Consider the following 21,888-nt stretch of genomic DNA (forward strand, 5'->3'; position numbering starts at 1 on the left):
TTCACGTCTCCCTGGTCTGCTGGGGGGAAGCAGCTAGTGCGGGGTTGCCTCACCCCGTTTGTAAGTAGGGATCTGATGTAAGTCGGATCCATGTAACCCGGGGAATGCCTGTACTATTTTTAAAGAATATATCCTGTTTGCTAGAATTGACATCCTTGTGGATAAATACTCAGCTTTTCTTCAGCTAAAAATCACTACATTTCTTCACTGCTTCCCAACAGGTCTTCACGTCCTTGACAATGCCTGTACTGAAGTAGAAATCACACTTGAAAAAGCCCATCTACCCTGAGCTGACTTGTTGTCTTGCTCTGTGTTCTGTCATTGAATATACAAATGAACTACACTGTTAAAAATACATCCCTTACATGATGGCACCTGTAGGCATGTATTAGTCCACAATGTTCTTTCATTCTACTTAAAGCCTAGACCAGGCAAACTGCTAAAGTAGCAACAGGCTTAAAAGCCACTTCAATCACCGTTAGTCTTCAAAGCTTGGTTGGCCACATGAAATAAAAATGTTAATATCCTGAGATAACACAAAAATGAAATGAGACTCAATGAAACTGCTAAATGACCCTCATCACCATCAGATAACAGAAGCGCTGAGATGATATAAACACTCCCATGGTCTTTTTTGGACCCCTTCTGCTTCTTCATATCTCAGCTCTTTTTCTAATTTCATTCTGGCCATCTGGAAACACAGTCAGTTACCAGTCATGTACTTCCCCTTTAGCCCACCTATTAACAAAAAATGAAGATTCTCATTAAACCAGTCATGTCTTCCCCCTTGTAGCCTCAGCAACAGGAGCATTTTATTTATTCTGTTTGGTATTAAAGTGAATACACATCCAAAGCAAGCACTAGGAGATAAAATGGGTCTCAAACTCATGAGTTCTCATCTAAATTGCAATCACACAGCTGTATTTGAAATTATAAGGTTTAATAATACAGCGAATGCACTGCGTTAGGATGAGTGAGTCAGACTGTCAACTAAGTCAAGTCAGCTAAGCTGTCATTTAATTGAGAGCAAAAAATTTTAAAAAATCAGCTAAGGGCCAAATTGAGATCTGATGGGAATAGATGCAATTCTAATGAAAGTAATAGTGTTGCATCCATTTTCACTACATTTGTGATTGTCCCCTAGATTCCATATTAAGTGATTATGCTTATTGTATTAACTGCGTAAGGGCACGTGTACACAACAGAGCTAAAGCAGAATTAAGCTACGCAACTAGAACTATGTCAATTGCGTACCTGAAGTTGAAATAGCTCAATCTGGCTTTTGGCGCAGTATATACAGCAGGAAGTCAAAGGAACAGCACTCTTCCTTCAACTTCCCTTACTCCTCATGAAATGAGGGTTACCATGAGTTGGAGTAAGAAGTCCTCTTGCTCACCATTATTTCAAAATAAAGGCTGGTAGGCAGGAGCGGTCTGAGTCTGGCTGCGGCAGCTGGCGCCTCAGGCGGAACGTGCAATCAGCGCCCCTGCCTGCACAGCCGTCCATGGAGTGATGTCATCATCGGGCATCCCGGGCGCCCCATGACATCATCATTGGGCGCCCCGGGCACCCCATTGAAAGCGGTGCCCTAGGTGACGGCTTAGTCAGCCTATAGTCACAGGCCACCCCTGCTGGTAGTGTAGACCTGCACTGTTATTTCGGAATAAAGTCAGTTACTCCATAATAATGCTGCTGTACAGACGTACCCTCTGTTCCACAGTCTCCTTTTTTGATACATGTACATGGGTCATCTTGGAGTTAAGGGAGCCACATCCACCAATCAAAGATCAAACTTCACCCCGAGAATTTTATAAATATTTGTGCCAAAGTTTTTTTTCATGTAAACTCTTATCACACAGGGAGGAGGTAAGGCATAGAGCCAGGTCCATGCTAAATCCCCTTGACTCTCTCTGAAATCTATGAGCCCAATCTGTCATGGTTCTGCACACTGTGACATCATTTACAACAACACAGAGGGAATCTAACACATTATTTTGCTGTGGTAGCCTTTTACAGCCCTTGAACTGTTGTAAATGATGATGCAAGAGGCCCACTGCATTAGACCAGAGAGTCTCAAATAGGATGGACATGTCACACATTTTAGGGGTGTCTAGGGAAATCTGTGGGGGTGGGGGTAAGCACCAAGTTGTGATGCCATTCACTCAAATTTGGCCCAGCTGCCCCTCCATTATGACATATGATGAAGCACTCAGGCTAAATTTGAGCAGGCCACCATGCCACTCACTCTAGGTTTTAGGGAGGGCTTCCAAATTTTAAAACATTATCTAAGAGGGGGAGTGATTAAAAAAAGGTTAAAAACAGCTGCACTGGGCACAAGTGTAAGGGGAGGCCCTAGTATGGGCGGCTCCTAGAAATTGTGCTTAGCTCAGTGCCAACTCTGAAAGAGCCCCAGATACAGTCAGCATGGTAGGGGCAGAGGAGAAGCAGGGTACTACAGGAGGAGGGGTTGTTACAGGGGCAGCCCTGCACTCCCCTTGCAAAGCCTCTTAAGAATCTTGGAATGAGGAGTGCATGTTGGGGCAACCTCAATATTCCTGGCAGCCTTTAAATAGGGGAGATGCAAACTGCTCCAGGTACAACATCATGATAAACCAGGCTTGCTGTATAGGTTCTGAACACCTTGCAGATGCAGATCTACTTAGGGTATGTCTACACAGTCGTGTGTAGCTCGAAATAGGCTATGCAATTCGAGCTATGCAAACTGAGTAGCTTATTTTGAGAGAGCCTATTTCAAAATTTGTCGCTGTCTACAAAGCACCAAATTTCGAAATATAGTACTATTCCGGGATCTTCCTTATTCCTCAAGGTTTACAAGAAGTCAGAAAGACACCCTTTATTGCTAATGAATTTTGAAGCAACAGGGTGTGCCGTTGTGACATGCACAATGCGATTTTGGGATAACTGACATTATCCCAAAATAGCGCCACTTTGTGTTTACTGTAAATACCCTTACTGTGTGTAAAGTACTTTCAGGTCCTTAGATGAAAGTACAATGAGGGTGCACAGTGTTCTTGTTATGCACATTTGGTGCTCTAGCAAATAAATGCAGTGATAAAAGCTTGTACCAAGAACATGTCACGCTTGTAATACAAAGCATGGGGCATATTCTCACACCCTTACTCGCTACAGTATGAGTGGTTCCACTGATATCAAAAGACTTATCATCTGAGTAACTGCTGCCAATTAAGGGGTTACCAGTCTAGCCTTTCAATAATCATAAGAGAATAAAATGTTCTGATTACATTTCTAATATAAGTGCCGTTCCATGTTATATACACAAATGCTCTGCAGTGAGTTACATTTAAATGCCCTTGATTCTGTTGATTTATGTGAGAACTGTAACACCATTTTATCAGTTTTTAGATTTAATTAGCTTGCTTCAGGGAAAAGGATTAACATTAGGAGTATAGCCCTGTTTGTGTGTACTCAGTATTGTTCAATAGGGGAGTGTGTGCCAAATGCATGAGCAGGCCCTGCCCAAAAGTGGCACAAACAGAAATACACAGCAAAAGACAAACATAGGAGGCTATATGGTCATTACAGTTGGGATGAGATGAAGAGGATAAAATGCTTTAATTGCTGTAATTTTGTTTAAACAGTCCACAGGACTCAAGGTTTCAAAGGTTTGTTACGGAGAATAAATGCTTCCCTGGATAGTCCGTAATTCTCTTTCCTCCTGTGTGTGGTTCATACTGTAATTGGCAGAAAGTTTAGCAAATATGTTTTCTGTTGCTGTAACTTTCACTTGCCTTCCTTACTTCAGAAATCTGCCTCGTGATGTTTTTGCTTCCAAGTTATGGCATTTTTCCACTACTGCCTTTCCATGTGGTCATTTAATTCCTGTGGTTCATTTAATTAGATATCTCCATGAGGAGACATCATGGAGGGCACTGACTCCAGTGACTCTGCAGGATGCATCTGAAGGGAAAGTTTTGACTCATTACGACAATGATTGGTCTGTTTTTTAAAATATAATTCTGAAAAGACGTTATGTTGACTTTACCCCAAAACAATTTTAGGCTCAACTGGTCTTAGTAAAAATAAGAGTTATTAAGGGGCTGTCAATACATCCTGGCAAAGCACAATCGAGGGCAGTCATTTATAAAGTGCACTAACATGTTGCTCTCTCACTGCACCACATAGACACTGCTGCTGTGCTCTAGTTCACGACATAGGTGCAGACTCAGTGGGTGTTCTGGGGCTGGAGCTCCCATGGGGAAAAATTACTGGGTGCTGAGCACCTACCAGCAATGAAGCTCCCCTCTCCCCCTTTCCCTTTCTCCCCTCTGCACCTTGGCCGTTGGCAGATCTGCTGACCAGTTCCTCCCCTGATCTCCCAGCACTTCCAGAATTCTGGAAACAGCTGATTAACTATGCTCAGGAAGCCCCAGGAGGGTGGCGGAGAAGCAGAGATGGGACAAGACAGGGAAGGAGGCAGTATGGGGCTGAGGGCTTGGGGGAAGGGGTGGAGTAGGGGCAGGACCTGGAGTGTAAGGGGGTCCAGCATCAGTGTTCCCTGTAAGCTGAGTTCTTGGATTGTCACCCAGGAGAGATTCAAATGCTGCCCCACCGATTAACAGAGCTCCTACAGTGCCTACAGCTGGCAGCATGTGTTTCTTCTGGTGATGCACATCTGTACCTGCCTCAGTGCACATGGCAAAATTTATTCCACACATGGATAGAAAAAATAGAGGGAACATTGTGCAATATGCCCTGGCTAAAAGGGAAGTTTGTATGTAGGGTTCACAGTTTTGTAGATCTATTTCAAATGGGTGTTGTAAAGATAAAGGGACATGTCTGTAAAGGTATTTAGATGCCCCACTAACTCCCATTGATTTCAAATACCCAAATACATTGAAGCCTCTCAAGCAGAAAGACCAAGTGGGGAAGGCAACAACTTTTATTGGATCAACTTCTGTTTGTGAAAGACACATGCTTTGGAGCTTACTATAGTAATAAAAGCCATAAGAGGACTTTTGATTGATGATGATACCAAACATCCTTCCTCTATAATCACATCTCTTGATGTACTGTTCCACGCTTTAACTGCTAGATATGCTTCCTTTGCTAGTCTACTGTGTATTTTACATTCAGAGGAATTGTCTGGAAGGAAGTATCAGTGATACCGAATATACTGTAACAGCAGGACTGTAGAACAGCATGTTTCTTGGCAGTGATTTTCTTTCTGTGTCTTGAGCAGGAGCTGTTCTGTAAATATTTCCATTCTTCCTTTTTGGTACCGCATGAATAAGAGAGAGAGGGAAATCAGTCTTTTGAATTAGACATCTTTTTTAGAGCTCAATCTTGTAATAAGCACTATATGGGAGATTTCTGCAACAAAAATATTTAGTGCCTTTTTTAACCCTAATAAGCTACTGATCCTACCCCTATTGAAGTTAGTGTAAAAGCCCCATTATTTTAATGGTGGAGGATCAAGTCATAAGAGAATAAAGACAGAATAAAAGCTACAAGGATCTGTTCTGATCTCTCTTATGCCTGTATAATTGTGGAGTTATTTCTGATGTATGCTTCCATTGTCCGCAGTGGAGTTAGTCCTGATCTGCACTGGTATGTATGAAATCTGAATCAGGCCCCATAACAGATTTGTCACCACAAATACAGGTGTGCAAAGAAGATTTTTATTTACTTATTCTTCTATTTTTAAAATAAAGCATCAAACTATCCCCAAAACATTTTAAAGTATTTAAGACTGAAACCTGAGTTAAAATATCTCCTGAAAAACATCTCCAAGCCCATCACCAACCCCCCTCTGAACTGATTACATAAAATGCTATCCTACTGAAGAATAAGAGAGTGTATTTTAACCACACATTATTTGGTACTTGAAAAAAATCATTGGTTGTGGGACAATCATTAAAATCATAGGCTATGAGCTACTCTCCCTTGAAGTAAATTACACCTTATGGGCTCTGTGGGTCCTTGTCTTTCAACACACCAAGGGGAGCCTAAAGTCACTGGACTTTCTAAACTCCCTTATTTCTCCAGATCTGCTTTTAAATAAAATGTTCTCACTATTAAAAAATAAAAACAACCCAAATAACAACAAAACCCGGCACAGTTTTAAATTAAAGCAAAACTTTTTTTCTGACAGCATCACCTGGTTGACCTGTAAATGCTAATGCAATGCTTGATCAAAGCTGTCACACAGCACACATTTGCACCAAGTATTTATCTTCTTGTTCAAAAACAATCAGAGGTCTGGTTCTGTGAGGAAACCCCATGCTGAGGTAAATGATAAGGACCCAAAACAGCCTGCAGCACTGACATCTGTAGTGCTTCTTTCCCACTCGGAACAAATTGCCTATCTCAATTTCAATTCTCAATGAGGGTGAATATAGATTGGCTTCTCTATTTACTTCTAATGTTGGGTAAGTCACCCTACCTGCGCTCTATATATTTGGTATGAGTGTGAGCCCTGTTGAATGTCAACTGGACATTTCCAGTGCCGTATCATGTCTATTTGTATTATTAATTGTTATTATTTATGTTTTTATTTATTTTAGCTATAGTGGATTAGAAGCCAAGCCAGTGTGGATAAGATGTGAGGCAGAGGAACTGAAACAGGAAATGTCACTGACAGAGGGAAACGTCTGTTTTGTGGTAAATGGGAATAAGACGATCCAGAACTGTTCTGTTTGGGTGGAAAAGTGGCTTGGCCATTGAATGGCAGGTTGTATTCTGTTCCTAAAATGAAAAGAAATTAAAATGTGGGTTAAAGGCCAGTAGCTGAGGCTTCTCTCTCTTTCTCTAAATTTTCAACTATGTGATAAAACCCAACACTAAAATAGTTAATCAGGTACAAATAGCATGCAGTTGATTTTCTTATATTTGGTCATTTGTGGTTATAGTCTTTATTGTAAGTACTGTACTGTTTCTCTTGTAAAATATCTATGAACTATGTGCAAGAACATTAATAGAGAACTGGATATTATGCGCTTATTTAATGTTTGATGAGCCAAGCAACGTGAATATTTTAGTCAACTGCATGCTCCAAGGAGGTTTGATGTGATTGGGATTCCTGATCCTATTGATATCAATGGAAAAACAACTATTAATGTAAGTCATGCACAAAGTTTACCAGTCATTAGTGCACCTATATTTTACCAACCTCTACATGTAAAGGAAACATGGGTCTTTCTAGATTTCTTGGTAGTGCTGTGGCTTGATGGCTTTATGTTTGAAAATGATCATGGAGAGCAAAGTCAAAGATGACCAACATTTCTCTTATTTTATTACATTTGTCTGATACATTAGGTAACAGTAATACTATAGATAGCCTTGATTAAGGACGCAACTCTGCAAATATATATATAAATGAGTAATTTTATGTGTGTGCTTTGTCCATTGTTCACAGGTGAGATAATTCATGTGTTTGGACATGTATTACTTTGAATATTGTGTCTTAGGACTCTCTTATTTTTTAATCTAAGAGGGAGCACAGAACTTTTTTGGATTTTGTTTGGATCTCTCATTTCCCCCCATCTTTTATTTATTTATTTATTTATCCCCTGATATTGTTCTGGTGCAGTTGACTACAGCAGCAAGTTCTTAGCCTGCAATATTATGAGTAGAGTTTGTTTTTGTTGAACAGAGTGATCCCTTTACAAAATTGTATTGGCTTAAGGTTAAATTGTGTAATTGGGGGAAGAGGGAGGGTCTCGTTCCATGTAGGAATTTGTAATTTGGCTTTTATGATCTCTTTCCAGTACAGGACCGCACAATAGAGGCCCCAGTTCAGCCAAGTCTGTAAGCCTATGCTTAACATTAAACTGATTTCATTGTGACTTCTAGCCTAAGCTTAAGGACTTGGCTAAATTTAAGCCTATAAGTGCTCTGCTGAATTGGGACCATCATTTTGGTAGCTGGCCCTGGTTTTCATTTTAATCACATCATGGTTTTTTGCTCCCTCCAGAGGAGCCTTCCGTGAGAAAGGGAAGTATTAGATTCCATTGCCCTCAATGTTATTTTTAAATCACATTAACAGTTTGCAAATATAATCTCACCTGCGACTGTCTTCTTCAGACCCTAGTTTCATGATTCTGGGTGCTGAGGCATCACCTTCTTTGTGATTCATCACTAGAGACTGCGATCCTGAGTCACAAGCCAAAAAGATTTATTTTCCTTGCCAACAAACTCACACATTTGCCTTTGGCTATACCTTCAGTACTGTGGGAAACTGAATATATGCTGCTCTCAGCCTGATAGAATCTGGCAGGTAACATGTAAGAATGACTGGGGGGAGGAAGGGTGGGTCATTAGAACTGTAACATACAGAGAGATTTTTTTAGGTAGCAAAATAAGCACTTTGTTTCTAATCTGAGTAATAAAGTTTTAGACATGAACAACACTGCATTGCATATACTGTTGCCACAGATGGAGAAGCAGAAGAAGGAATGCATATGCTAAATAAATAATACAAGACAGAACTCCAGAAAGGGTGCTTTGTGACTGAATAATGAAATGTGATGCTCTGTATTGGAAGCATGGCCTGATTCATAGATTCCAGGGCCAGAACGGACCAGTGGGACAATCTAGTCTGACCTCTTGCATTACATAGGCTGTAGAACAAAACAATTCCTAAAACAACTTAAAAAAATAAAATACAAAGCATGAATAAAGGACCAGACTGGGACTTGACAGATGCAGGTTCTATTTCCAGTTTTGCTGCTGGCCTAAAGGAGAAACCTGCAGAAGCTTAGGAATGGGCAAAGTTGTACGAGGTCTTGAAGGCGAGGATGTTACACTTCGTGTTGATGGTCAGAAGAACAAAAAGAAAAGATGCAAAGTGGGGATATCCAGTGTCAGGCTGAGGGGAGGCAGGATGACATAGCAGAAGACTAGAGAAGAGGTATTTGTAATAGTCAAGGTTTTAAAAAAATGACCAAATCATAGGCAAGGATTTTAGTAAGAAAAGAGGATAGATGGTAAGGAAACACTGATTATTATGCTGTTAAAGCAGCAAGGGACAGATTAAAGGCTCATAAGACTATGCACATGAGTAAAGTTATTAATGTATTTAAATGCTTTTAGGTTGGGCTCCCTACAGAAATGCTTTGCAGCGGTTCTTTCATGGTCCTGTCCACAAAATGCATGACTTTGAGAAGGGAGGTGGGCTCTAAGCTACAATCCCATGACACATCATTTTTCTTCAGGGTATCTCTCCTACTTCTTCCATCCTGTTGGAAAAACTATTTTTTGACTAATGTTGTAAATTAGCTTCTCCCGCTCTTCTGCTCCTCAGAGTGATTAACTGTGTTGATGCTCTCTGAGCTATTCTGTAATTGCTTTTGTAGTCATATTGGTCTTTTCAGACATTGCAATTGTAATACACAAAGAGCAGAAGCTCCTTTTCTTGGATGGGTTGAAATTCAGAAATGCTCTGTTCTGATACAAGTAAGATATGTGAAGTTTTGGGTGACAGCACTTTTATCCTGTGGTTGAGAGAACAATTTCCTAATTCCTTGCATTTCAATGGAGAGAGAGATGCCATAAACACGCTTTTCTAGAAGAGGCATCCTGATCCCCATTCCTTTCATTTCTTCTCTTGGTGTAAACAGTAGTCCCTTTTCCCTGACTTTGAAATTTAACAGATTGTTCTCCACCTTTGCTAAGGGCTGCTGAGCTCTGGAGTTTCTACATTAGAAACACAGAATCCAAGACAAATTGCAGATTTAGGATAGAAAGAAAAGTAAAACACTCCCAGTCAGAATTAAATCATTAATCTGCCTTGAGGAAACATATTTATTTTAAACAAATAGACAGCATTATACCAGGACTGGATTCAAGATCAAGGTTTATCTATCGATGTTAAGGGGGTTCAGCAAAGCCATAAAATTAGTGCGCGTCAGACAATTAGAAAGCTATCATAATCTATAATGCGCATTGGGAAACTGTCCTTGGTTGCTGTGGAATTAATTAGTACTGATAGATGCAAAATGTAAGAGTTTGTAGAATACCTTTTCTAATGTTCAATTTACACAATCATATATAATTGTGAAGAAAACTTAGGAATTTAGGCTCACTGGCTGAACCTCATTGAGTCCAACTCATCCCACTCACTTCCAAAGGGCTGATCCTCAGTGGTTCCCAAAATTACTTACTCTATATGCATAGCACAAAACGGTAATTTTTGTATAAGCATATGGTCATATATGTCCTCCATTTTCTGTAGCATGTCTTAACTACTAAAGTAAAAACATGAGCACCACTTATTTGATAGAATGATAGAAACTAAAGAGCCTTTTCATGACTCTGGCCAATGACACTGGGAAAAATCCTTCTCCAGAGAGAGGACAAAGCAAACATGTTAGTGGGGCAAGGAAAGGAGCAGATCCAGCTTGCAATGACGAGGCGCTGAGAGTGGACTGGGTGGAAAAAAGTGTACAGTGTAGTTGTAGCCATCTGTCACAGGCTATGAGGGAGAAAATGTGGGTGAGGTAATCTCATTTATTGGACCAACTTCTGTTGGTGAGCGAGACAAGCTTTCAAGCTGGAAAAAGGTACAGCAGCATGGAGCTGCCAGTCAGATGGGACATGACTGGAGGTCTGACAGAGAATGTGTGACTAAGGCAGGGGTTCTCAAACTCCACTTTATCCAGTTTGGGACTGCACACTAACCACCAATGCACCCACCCCTCCTCCTGAGCCATGCCCCCAGTCTCTCCATCCCAGTGCACTCCCCCCTGCCTCAGACCTAGGCCCCCTAGTGCCCCCCATCCCAGTGCACTCCCCCTTCTCCGAGGCAGGCATCCTCAGCGTCGGAAGCCCCGCTCCAATCAAATCTCCCCCTCCCACCCACAGAGCCAGGCACAGAGGAACAATCTTACTTTTAAAGTGGCTGCTCCTGCCGCCCGGCCCAGCTGCCTCAGCTCGCAGCTTGTAGGGGAAACATCACGTGACCAGCTGCCGGTCTCTGCTGGTCATGTGGGCCAGAGTAGCGCATGCTCCACTCCCACCCATCCCGGCGCCCCCCTAGTGTGGTGCCCAGCAACTACTCCCTCCTGCCGCCCCTTCACTAGACTCTGTGGTGCTCCTCACTCCCCTGCCCCCGCCAGACGCAGCAGGGGTCTGGGTGAAAACCAGACACCTGGCAACTGAGATGCAGGGAAGAGACACATTTTTGCATTACAAAAAACAGATCCAGCTGCAACCCTCCCTTAAGTTGCTTGTGACGCTCCCTGGGAGTTGCGACCCACAGTCTGAGGAAAGCTGGACTAAGGCCCTGTCTTCACTCCATGGAAGATCGACGCTGCTGTGACCGATCTTCCACAGTTCGATTTAGTGAGCCTTAACGAGCTAAATCGAACTCAGAGGGCACTCCCACTGGCGCAGGGAAGCGAATGGGAATGTTTGCTCCCATTGGCCTCCTGCTGTGGTGACTCCACCAAGATCAGCTTAAGGTAAACTGACTCGAGCTATGCATTCTATGTAGTTGCATATCTTAATCCGAGCTGCCAGGACTAGTGTAGATCTGGCCAAAGAGAAGTGAGCTACTGCCCTAGGATAGGAATAGGAAAGAGGCAGAGCCCAGCAATAGGATAGAGCCATCAGTCAGAGGAGACGGTATTGGGACTAAGCAGAAAAATAGCCCTGCAGTCCTGGACACTATTGCCACTTGATGCAGATACAAATGAATGGGCCAATTGTAGATGCCTTCCAGATTTATCGAGTGTTTCGCTGTTGGCTTGAAGCGGAACGGGAATAAAATCTATTTGCTGACACAGCCAAATTGAGTGCTCCACATCAACAGCAACCCCATCTAGGGCTAGTCTATATTTCAATGTAGATTTCAGACCAGATGGATGCTGTCCATAATATTGTTTAAGGAATTAGAATTTTCACTTACTTCTGAAATAAATTATTATATCGTCACTGTTGAGACGTACAGCCTCAGACTGGTGGTGCCAATGACATTTTAATTTATAGCGAAGTATGGGCAAAACTAAACACAGAAGCCCTAGTGAGAGTCAGATACGCTAAAAACCAGAGCATAAAAATGACAAAACCTGGCACACTTGTCCAAAACAGCCAGCAGAACGCAGGGAGGCAATTGCAGCCACAGTATTATTTCATTTTAATGTGCCTGAGAAAATGAGAACTCAACCCCAAAATATGGGCAAGCTCACTTTTTATTGAATAACCACATTCAAAGACCTAACTATACTTAGACAAATGGTCAGAATTCCCGCTGCAGATTGTGGCCAACTGTCGTTGTTTCCAACTCTTGCAATTCTATCACAAATCTCACAATATTTATTGTTTTTCTTAAAGCCCCGGCTTTAGGCTCAGAAACCAGAATGTTGAGAGACAGGATTTGGCTCTTGACTTATGATTTGAAACTTAGGCCTGGGGTACATTTTTTTTTATTATTATTATTATTTTTTACTTACACAGTTTTTCAGAGGTGTTTTGTTTTAAATACAATGTAGTTATACTAGTGTATTTCTTAGTGTGGACACAATTATCCTGATATAAAAATGTCTTACATTACCATAATTTATTCTCCTTCCCTTAAGCCTTGCCCACATTAGAAACGGCTCACCAATATATACTAGAAACTCCTAGTGCAGATGCATCTTATACTGCCAAAAGAGTATTATTATTATTATTATTTGGACAAAATAAGCCACACTCAGTGGGGAGGAAGGAGAGGCTAGTGCACACTAGTGTGAAATATCAATTACCTGGGTTTAGTTCTTGGATCAAACATAGTCTTTCTGTGTGGCTCTGGTCAAGATAGTTAGGTCTGGTCTACACTTCAGAATAAGTGGACACAAAGCAGTTTATGTTGACCTATGGAAGAGTCGACTCTAAAATTTCATTACCAATGACCTAACTGATCTACTAGGCCAACTGAAGATCTCCATCTCCTTGAGAGGTACAGCATCAGTGTTGATGTCATTTGATTAACCATGTATTGCTTATGTAACGCCAACAGACCCTGGTCATTTGCTGGTGGAATCAAACCTGAGAGCTTAGAACATGAGCCTTAGAACCAGCTGGTTAGTGGCTGAGGCTGGAGAGCAGACACATTATTTTCTCTAAGTGGTCTCAGTGGCACTAGATGGGACAGTGCACCACACCCAGGAGGCATGTGGGTTACATCGACTGTTAGCTGGCTTTCCAGAGCCGTCCCACAGTGCTCCACACTGACAGAGCAATCGGTGCAAGCACTCCTGCCGATCATGCATACTTGCTGACAACACCAGGAGCATCGTGTGGACATGCAAACGCCCTGTAATTTTTGTGGTGGCTGGATGCTGGTGTTGCTAAGGTCAACATCATTTTGTGGTGCAGGCAATGCCCTGGATCAGTCCTACCCTGCCTCCCCATCAGTGGGATGACACTTCCCAGCCGTAGGAGGATAAAAACCCTGAATGATGGCAGGCTGGCCAAGGCAGACTGACATCTCTGGCTTCGGGTTGAGGAAAGGCCCTGGGTCACGGTAGGGCAGTGACCCTCTGTGGCACAGCAAGGGGAGGCCTGGCAGAGCTGCCTTTGCTTTTTCCACATGGCTGGGCTCTGCTTTTTTTGTGTCTCTGCCAAGCCTTGAGTTTTGTCCCGCAGGAGTTTCTCCCTCCCACCTCAGCCCCTCTCCTCCTGCCCTTTCGACCCTTCCTCCCTGTGCAGACACGTCTGGCTGGCTGGGACTCAGCCTCGCTCCTTCCCTCTGGCCCTGGCCCGTGGCTGGGGCTGCCAAGCGGGCTGATCCCTTGCAACGAGCGCACACAGCAGCTTAGGGCAAGGGCGCTCGCTCCCTCTCTCTCTCCCTCCGCTTTACGGCTGCTGAAAACCCCCCCTCCTCCCGCCCCAGCCCGCTCAGTGCAGCCGCGCCGCGCCCGGGGCTCGCTCCTCTGCAAGGTAAAGGGACACTCGGAGATGCCTTGCGCAGGGCGGGGGCAGGGGCCGGTCTGCCAGCCGCGAGGCGCCCGGGCGGGCCGCTGCCGCTCCAGCTGCAAGCGCGCTGCGCCCGCGTTCTCCCCGCTCGGGCTCGCCCCCTCCCAGTGGCGGCGTGATGGGTTGTTCCAAGAGAAGGGGGCGGGTGGGGAAGGAGTCGCTGCAGCAGCCTGCCAGCTGGAGCCATGTCCTAGGGGGGGGGGCCCTGGCTGGGGGGTGCTTAGCCATCAGGCCGGGTCTCGCCACGGGTCCCTGCTCACCTCCCGGGGTGGCCACAGAGTGTGAGAACGTGTCCCCGCGGACCAGCACCAGCCGGGCCACGAGCCAGGGCTGGCTCCATTCATTGTGTAACGAGTCACGCCTGTGTTTGTGTAAGAGACACAGAGAAGCTGACCCCCTCTCCGCCTCCCCGCCGTGTTGGCCCGTGCAGAGCGAGGGGGGGATCCCTCTCCGAATGACGGAGACGGGGACTCAGCAGTGTCTGAAGGAAATCTTTGAACCCCACGCAAGGAGGATGCAAAGGGCTACATCCTGCCGTCCTCACCCAGGCGAAGTTGCCATTCACTTTGTTGGGAGTTTGCCTGCGTAAAGAATGCAGCGTGCGGCATTAACGTTGCTCTTGTTTGAGTCCTTGAAAGCACTTTAAAAAAAAAAAAAAAAGGCAGTACATTTCGACCCCCGCCCTTGATTTAGCATCAAATAGCGGACATAACTTAGTCAAAGAAGGGCAAAGATTTGTGAAAGCAGACATCGATCATTTTTTTTGGTGGTAATTAATTGGGAAGTAATTGGAGGCTCTTTTGAGAACAGAGAAGGCATCTTAATAGGTTGTGTGCACTGTTTGTCCCAACAGATGAATGTATGAAAATGCAGAAGTACTTTTGAGACTTAAATTCTCTGTAGCAAAATTAGGTGTGCTGCTAAATTTGCTCACCAGTAACAAGAAGTCAGCAAACTTCGATGAAAAATAGGTTGTCTCTTTCTTGTTGTAGGGCATGTTAGAAGACAGACAGAACTGGAAATTAATTATTCTGACATTATCTTCATAATGTAAATAAAAGGTGATTCATGCTACACAGAAATGTAGTATTTTTAACTCAGCATGATTTCTCTCTTGTTTAAGGTGCTGTCTCGAATTAATTAAAATTGTGTTGAGTAACAGGTGATCTGCATCGCAAATATCCCTTACATTATTATCATTAGTTACATTGTCTTTGATTCTAACTTTTTGCCTTGAGTTACTGAGACTGTAGATTATTTTAGTGTTTGTTCTTTGTGCAGCTGGGGATGAATATCTTTTTAACTTGTAGAATAGTGCTAGAAATGTAGCCGTGTTAGTCTGGTGTAGCTGAAACAATATACAGGACTATGTAGCACTTTAAAGACTAACAATAAACCATCTTGTTAGTCTTTAAAGTGCTACATAGTCCTGTATTTTGTTTTTAACTTGTAAAATTGAGTAGAAAAAGTTTAACACCATCAGAGGAAGTGAATTGTGCTCTACTCTCTTATAAGACTTTAAATGTTTTTATTTTATGTTTTTAATCTGGAAACTCAAAGAACAACATTAGCATTGTGTGATTTTTTTTTTAAAATCAGTGATAGTCTAGAAAATTTCCACAAAGGCCCATGTCTTGGCTTTTAAAATTAACTATTAAAATAATCAACTAGAAAACGTTCCCAGACAGCATGCAAAGATATAAATGTAGCTAAATTCTTTTTTTTTCATTCAAGGCCCCAGTCCTTCAATCTTCATTTGCTCAAGTAATCCATGCTTATGTGAGTGGTTCATTGATTCCAATTTAGTCCCTGATCGAGAAATGTGATCTGTACTGATTGGGTCCCCACAAGCAGATAGCACCTCCTTGACATTACTAACAATAGAAGTACAGTATGCCTTGGTGAGTTAGATGACAGGACTAGGACTATAATTAAGAATTATTATGTAAAGACTATTGGATTGGCAAATCCAGCAAACGAGAATGATTGACTGGCACTGCTATAGCTTGGTATTCTATAGAGAGAAAATCTTTAGTAAGGAAAGAAATCAAAGAATTCAAATCTTATTCTGACTGTTTTGTTGAACAAAAACAACCTATTTCATATAGGTTTTTCAAGTCATTCAGTACAGTTTTTATTGATTGATATCATATTGAATGTTGTTCGTAATCTCCATCTATAAAGTGGTAATATGTGCTCTAACAATGCCAAACTACTCTATATTAACTAACACTATATATTTTTAGATTCTTAATGTAGAAAGCCTTTGTAAGAGGCCAAGTGCATACATAATCCAGCATTTACTTCCAATAAGACAAGAAAAGCGCCTACTCCCAGTTTTGCTCATCTTGCAGTCAAAACATTTAATTGTAGAGACAAGTCTGGAATAGAAAAGAAGCACTCTGTCTATTACTTGTCTAAAATAATTGAAACAGAAATGGTCTGGAGTTGAGGTAGGCTGTTTGGTTTGTATTTTCCAATTTTATTAAGCAGTACAACTTTATGCAGGGGAAACATTTAACAAATGTTATTACAAGACATTACAAAGTTTTCCTAGAACAGCGACTTTCAAAGTATGGATCACAACGCAGTGCTGGGTCGCAGAAAGTCACACATTGGCTTGTCTTGCTGTAGGATGACACTGCATGCCTGTCCTGGTACTATGCCCTGTGAAGGGTGGTCCACCGTGCTGGGACAGGCTCCCTTTCCAGTTCTCTCATTTTGAATGTGTAACTTGTACCCTGACTCTGTTTTTCATTATTTGTCCCAAGTAATCAGTTGAGTCCCTGGCCCAGTGGCCCCTCCCGCAAACCTGGGGGAGGGGCCTTTAGAATTGGGCTGGCTTGTGTTGGCCCACCTCCCAGGATTTCAAATAGTGCCAGGACAGGCACAAAGCCTGCCTTACCATCCCACTTCATCAATGCCCAGGAGCTGCTGGAGGTAAGCCTGTGTCCCATCCCTGTGCCCTGCAAACTCCAAAACCTCCTGTACCCCAAACTCCTCATCTCCCGCCCCATCCCACAGCCTACACCCCCAGATAGAATGTGCTCCCTGTGCCCCAGTCTAGAGTCCCCGTCCACGTACTAAATCCCTCTGCCCCAGCCTGCACTCCAAACCCCTCATCTCTGGCCCTACCCAAGAACCCACACCCACAGGCAAAGCCTTCACACCCCCACCTCCACACACCTCAAACCCTGCAGACCTACTCTGGAACTTGCATTCCAGTCTAAAGATATAATTATGCTAGGTCATGGGCATCAACAGTTTTCTTCAATTGGGTTGTGAAAAAAAAAATTTGAAAACCACTGTCCTAGAAAATCCTGCATGTTAACCTATACATTTGAGGTTTCTTACCTTAAGAGTTTTTAAAAGTAAGTATCACATAATTTGGCTCTTGGTATTATTTACAAAGAAATTGTTTTTTAAAATGTATAGTGCAAACTGCCAGTTTTGTACATCAGCGTGAAAGATACTTGTAGATCATATGGTTGTTACAGGTTGCACTTGTGTTTGCTGAAGTCACAACATCCAATATCTCCTGTATCACAATTTCCAGCTTCAGTAGAACATGAGTTAGCTTTCCAAGTTCTTTCATTTCGGCTATGTCTACACTGCAGTGCTAGTTCGGCCTACTGAAGGTATCCCAAAATAGCTATTCCGCATCTTTTGAGCGCAGCCTTTCTTTTGAAATATAATGGGCTTGCTGTACCAAGATCCCTCTAAACCTCATTCCATGAGGAGTAAGGGATGTTTCAGAATAGTGATTTATTTAGAAATAAGTGCTGTGTAGACAGTGAAATTTTGAAATTAACTTGAAATAAGCTACACAATTTGTGCAGGTCAAATTGAGTAGCTTATTTCGAGTTATGGGTGCAGTGTAGAGGTGTCCTTGCAGTATGGTTACATACTGTCACCAGCATTTTGGTCTTCCCTTACAATCCTTGGGTGGGCAGGTGGGAATGTGGTTTAAGAATGAACTTTCTTCATTTAAACAAAAATGTTTTCAAAAAGTTAACGATGGTATGTTGAAAGTCTGTCTAACTCACTGGTGAACATGCCTGCGTGAATAATTCTTTTTTTTTTTTTTTTCAGTTTGGTGGCTGAAACAAAAATTCTTTTCTTTTGGTTGACTCAAAATGGAAATGTTTGTTGTTGTTGTTTTGGTGGGAAAAAAAAATCACAAATCATTTCAGGCCAAGTGTTTTGTTACACTTACATGATTTATTTTGTTATTTTTTAAGGGATATTTATTTTATTAGAAATAAATCTACCCAAACTTCTAAACAAACTGTTCTGAAAGTAAAACTCAAAACATTTTGTTTTGAAAATGTAAAAATATTTTGAATTTTTGCAAAAACAATTTATCAAATTGGATGTGAATACACAATTAGCGCCAGTCAACCCCAAACTGAATTTTTTGGTGAATAAACTATTTGTTTAAAAAATTATGTTGTGCAACTCTACTGGTGAATGTATGAAAGGTCCTATTTATGCCTTTGGCCATTCATGCTTTTGGGCTTTAAAGGTTCCTGGTTCAAACCCCTGTATGTTGAGTAAGAGGGTGGTCATCCTGTGTCTACTATCACCTGTTGCGGTAAAATGTGTATGTTAAATGTTAGTGTAGGAACAGGATATTGTAAATATCACTGGTGAAGAATAAATTACTTGCACATTTAAGTATTTTAAATACAAGTTATTGTATATTTCTCCTTGTATCTAGATAATTTACTCATGCATTATCTTCTAATATAGACATGTACGATGTACAGTCATGTGAAAGAAGAAGCAAACTCATTTAGTGGACAGGATATGGACCCAGGAACTTTTTGCATCCCAGTTTCACTAACTTGCTATATGGACAAATCAGTCCTGTAATTCATTTGTAAAATGAGGATTATTATGTTCATAGGGGTGCTCTGCATATTAAATAACAGAAATGCGAGTGTGTCTGCACCGTTCTGAAGGTTTAATGCATTGTCACTTATTATTTGTTAGCAGAGAGAAGTATCATCTTCCCTGCCATTCAGACAAACTTGACATTCTCTTGTCCTTGGTGGTTTTTGTTACCCTCAAACAATAGCTCTCTGTTACTGCCTCATTCCTTGTGTGGTGGGGCCTAGCATCCAGAACTGTTGTACTAGTGTGCGGGGTCACACACATTCTATTATATAATTATGCCCCATTTTTATGTGGTTTTATATAGATAATCCCAACTCCTTTAATCACATTTATTAATCACATTTATCTGTTGTCCACACATTTTTGGTAATTTTCTGTATGGAGCAAAATAACCATTAGCATGAATCATGTGTGAGGAGATAAATCATTTGTGTGTCTCAACTTTGCAAACAGGAGATCTGTGGAGCTCACGCTGCAGGCATTTCACAAGGCTGCAGTATTGGCTACCCATTTTTGCAGCTGCCTTGCTTTGTTGCTTATTAGGTTTTTGTGCAATGAAATGTCAAAATCAAATATTGCTCTAGAGAGAATAGAATCCGCTTAGGAGGCAGAGAATGAGATCTTGGGCAATTTTCTGATTACACTTCAAGCACACAAAGAGTCCTGTTTGGGAAAAGGCCTACTGTGTAGCATTCCCTTTTGCTAAGATATAATGAAGCACGATCATATTATTCTTCTGGGAGCAGCTTTGCCCTCCATAGCAAATGTTGCAGTAACATTCTGTTTGAACCCCGTTTATAACTTTCTGAAGCTGTAGCCTTTTCTCAATAGCGTTTTTGGTTTCCCTTTCCTCCTCCTCCTCCCCCTACCTGCAATTGGGTGCTTATCTACAGGCTCACGACAGCAGTTCTGGACACCAGAGCAGAAATCAATGGGTACCCTGTCTGACTCCCTTGGCTGGGGCCACAAGCCCCCTTGCCAGGAGAAGCCCCAAGCGCCACCCCTATTCCCCATCACAGTCCTCAGCCCCAGGGCAGCCACAGTGTGCCTTCCCTCTCTTCCATATATCCAATCTACCTGCTCTGGGGAAAAGCTGCAGCAGCATCTCTTGATTCAAAGAAATATTCCTTACACTGGTTCTGGGGCTTAGAAAACCCACAATGTAACCTGCATAGGCCATAACAAAAGCATCTTTGAATCAAGAGATGCTTTCCCCAGAAGTGGCAGAAATTGCCCGGGCCCCTGGGCAATTGCTCCATCTGCCTTTCTCCCTTCTTCTTCTGTCAGCGGGCCTGCTCGTCTACAGTAAGATTTTGTTTGGTATGTGTTGCCCTGGGGCAGGCTATGCAAGTACAAAATAATTTCTGAACACTGGTGAAGAGAGCTGCTCTAGGGATTAGGGATGTAAAAATGGGTTTAAAAAGGCAACCGTGTAACTACTAAAATGTCTAGTCGTTATGCACCGTGGGCTCTGCAGAATAAAGCTTAAAATCCACTTCACCAGGAGAGTGCCGCTGGAAACGGCTGCCAGCCCTACTCCTGGGGAGGAGGCTTCACTGCTGCAGCAAACCCTTATCCCTAGGAGTGGGGTCTGCAGCCCCCGCTCGCCCCGCTCCCAGGGAGCCAGCGTGTAACCTGCAGCGGAGGAGGGGGACGAATAGGTGGGGCAGGCCTGCCATAGACAGAGGCTGCAGAGGGCCCCGCGAGGCTGGATCAGACCCCTGCTTGGGGTGGGCGGGAAGCTGCTCTAGTCCCTACCAGTTAACTGGAACCAGTAAGCGTTACCTGCCCAGGGTGATGCTTACCAGTGAACCTTCCACATCCCTACTAGGGATTTGCCCCAGTGCAGCTGCATTACTGTAGTTTCTCTAGTGTTGAGGAAAAAAATATCCTTGCATAAACAAAACCTAAGGGGACTATTGAGGGGGGATGTTTTCATTATTTAGAAATTGTCCTTGTGACTTTCTTTGCCATAGTCAATTGCCTAAAGAGCTAGGGGTTGAGCGAGAAAATTTGGCATGAAAATAGCTCTCATTGAGAAGTGCCTTTCAGGGTTCTCCTGAAAACTGCTATTTGATTTGACGAGTTGTGACTCATTAAAGAATTAAACTCTGTGTATGGAAGTGCCTTTTCTGTGTGGCGGTCTCACTAGCTGGTAACATGCAGTTAAAGAAGGTTGAGCTGTCTATGTGTGCTTGGCTAATTTAGCTGTGCTGTAAAGAAGGAAGGGTGATGCAGGAATGCTTACTTCAACAAAAGCACAATTTCTAAGGGCTGAACTTGAGAGGCGCTGTCCTATATACCTAGTAAAGTACACAGAGAAAGGGTTAGGCCAGTGGTTCTCAATGTATGGACCATAAAGTTGCCAGATGGTTTAACCAAAAATACCGAACACCTCTCTCTCCCCCCCCCCCCCCCCCAAAATGGGAAAAAATTCTGTTGAGGAAAAAAAAGAGGGAGATCAAAGTTGTTGGGGGGGGGGGGGAGGAGGAAAGGACCCCGAGAGTTATTAAGCCAAAAAAAAAATCCTTTTGAGGCTTTTTGGCACTAACAGGCTGCCTGCAGCTGGCTTCTATCTTGTCTTCCTACTCCAGGCCAGACAGCTCCCCTGTGGAACCAGGTAAGTACCTGGTGTTTTCACCTCCTGGCCAGGAAAAAAAATCAGAAAATACCGGACATTGTAGGTATCCGGTATTTTCTAAATTTTTTTTTACCAGACAGGAGGTGAAAATACCGGACTGTCCGGGTCAATACCGGACACCTGGCAACCCTACTGGTCCATGGAACACTAGAGGTCCACAATCGTCTTGCAGGTGGGCCTCGGGCTCAGTCCTGTCCCCCCCACCCCACAGCAGGGAGCCAACACTGGTGTTCTGTGCCCCCCCCCCAAAATGAGATTTGCTTCCTGTTGTGGGGAGAAGGCCCCAAGCTTTGCAGACGGATTCAGCTTGTGGTGGTGAGGGGAGAAGCGGCTCTGCGCTTACTGACCCTCTCTTCCCTTCCCCCTGACTGGGGAAACAGCAGCGCAGGAAACTGTTCAGCTGGAGGCTT

At 42.9% G+C, this 21,888-nt stretch overlaps 1 protein-coding gene and 1 long non-coding RNA gene across 12 annotated transcripts in view; one reads left to right on the forward strand and one right to left on the reverse strand.

Moving 5' to 3' along the window:
• Nucleotides 1-4,909: 4,909 nt before the first annotated feature.
• Nucleotides 4,910-10,938, reverse strand: LOC142830797 (uncharacterized). The gene is made up of 3 exons (XR_012906305.1): nt 10,869-10,938; nt 8,046-8,133; nt 4,910-5,250 (listed from the first exon to the last, which is right to left on the reverse strand). It is a non-coding gene; the product is annotated as an uncharacterized LOC142830797 (long non-coding RNA).
• Nucleotides 10,939-13,684: 2,746 nt separating this feature from the next.
• Nucleotides 13,685-21,888, forward strand: part of NAALADL2 (N-acetylated alpha-linked acidic dipeptidase like 2) — a 978,641-nt gene continuing 970,437 nt past the window's right edge. For 7 of the 11 annotated variants that reach the window (XM_075937998.1, XM_075938000.1, XM_075937987.1 and 4 more), the window contains exon 1: nt 13,685-13,902. The gene's annotated coding sequence lies outside the window, so the exon portion shown is untranslated. The remainder of the gene's footprint in view (nt 13,903-21,888) is intronic. The other 4 variants (XM_075937990.1, XM_075937992.1, XM_075937986.1 and 1 more) reach the window with 1 other exon arrangement.

The sequence above is a fragment of the Pelodiscus sinensis genome, chromosome 10, assembly GCF_049634645.1.
Source record: "Pelodiscus sinensis isolate JC-2024 chromosome 10, ASM4963464v1, whole genome shotgun sequence".
Taxonomy (NCBI): Eukaryota; Metazoa; Chordata; order Testudines; family Trionychidae; genus Pelodiscus; species Pelodiscus sinensis.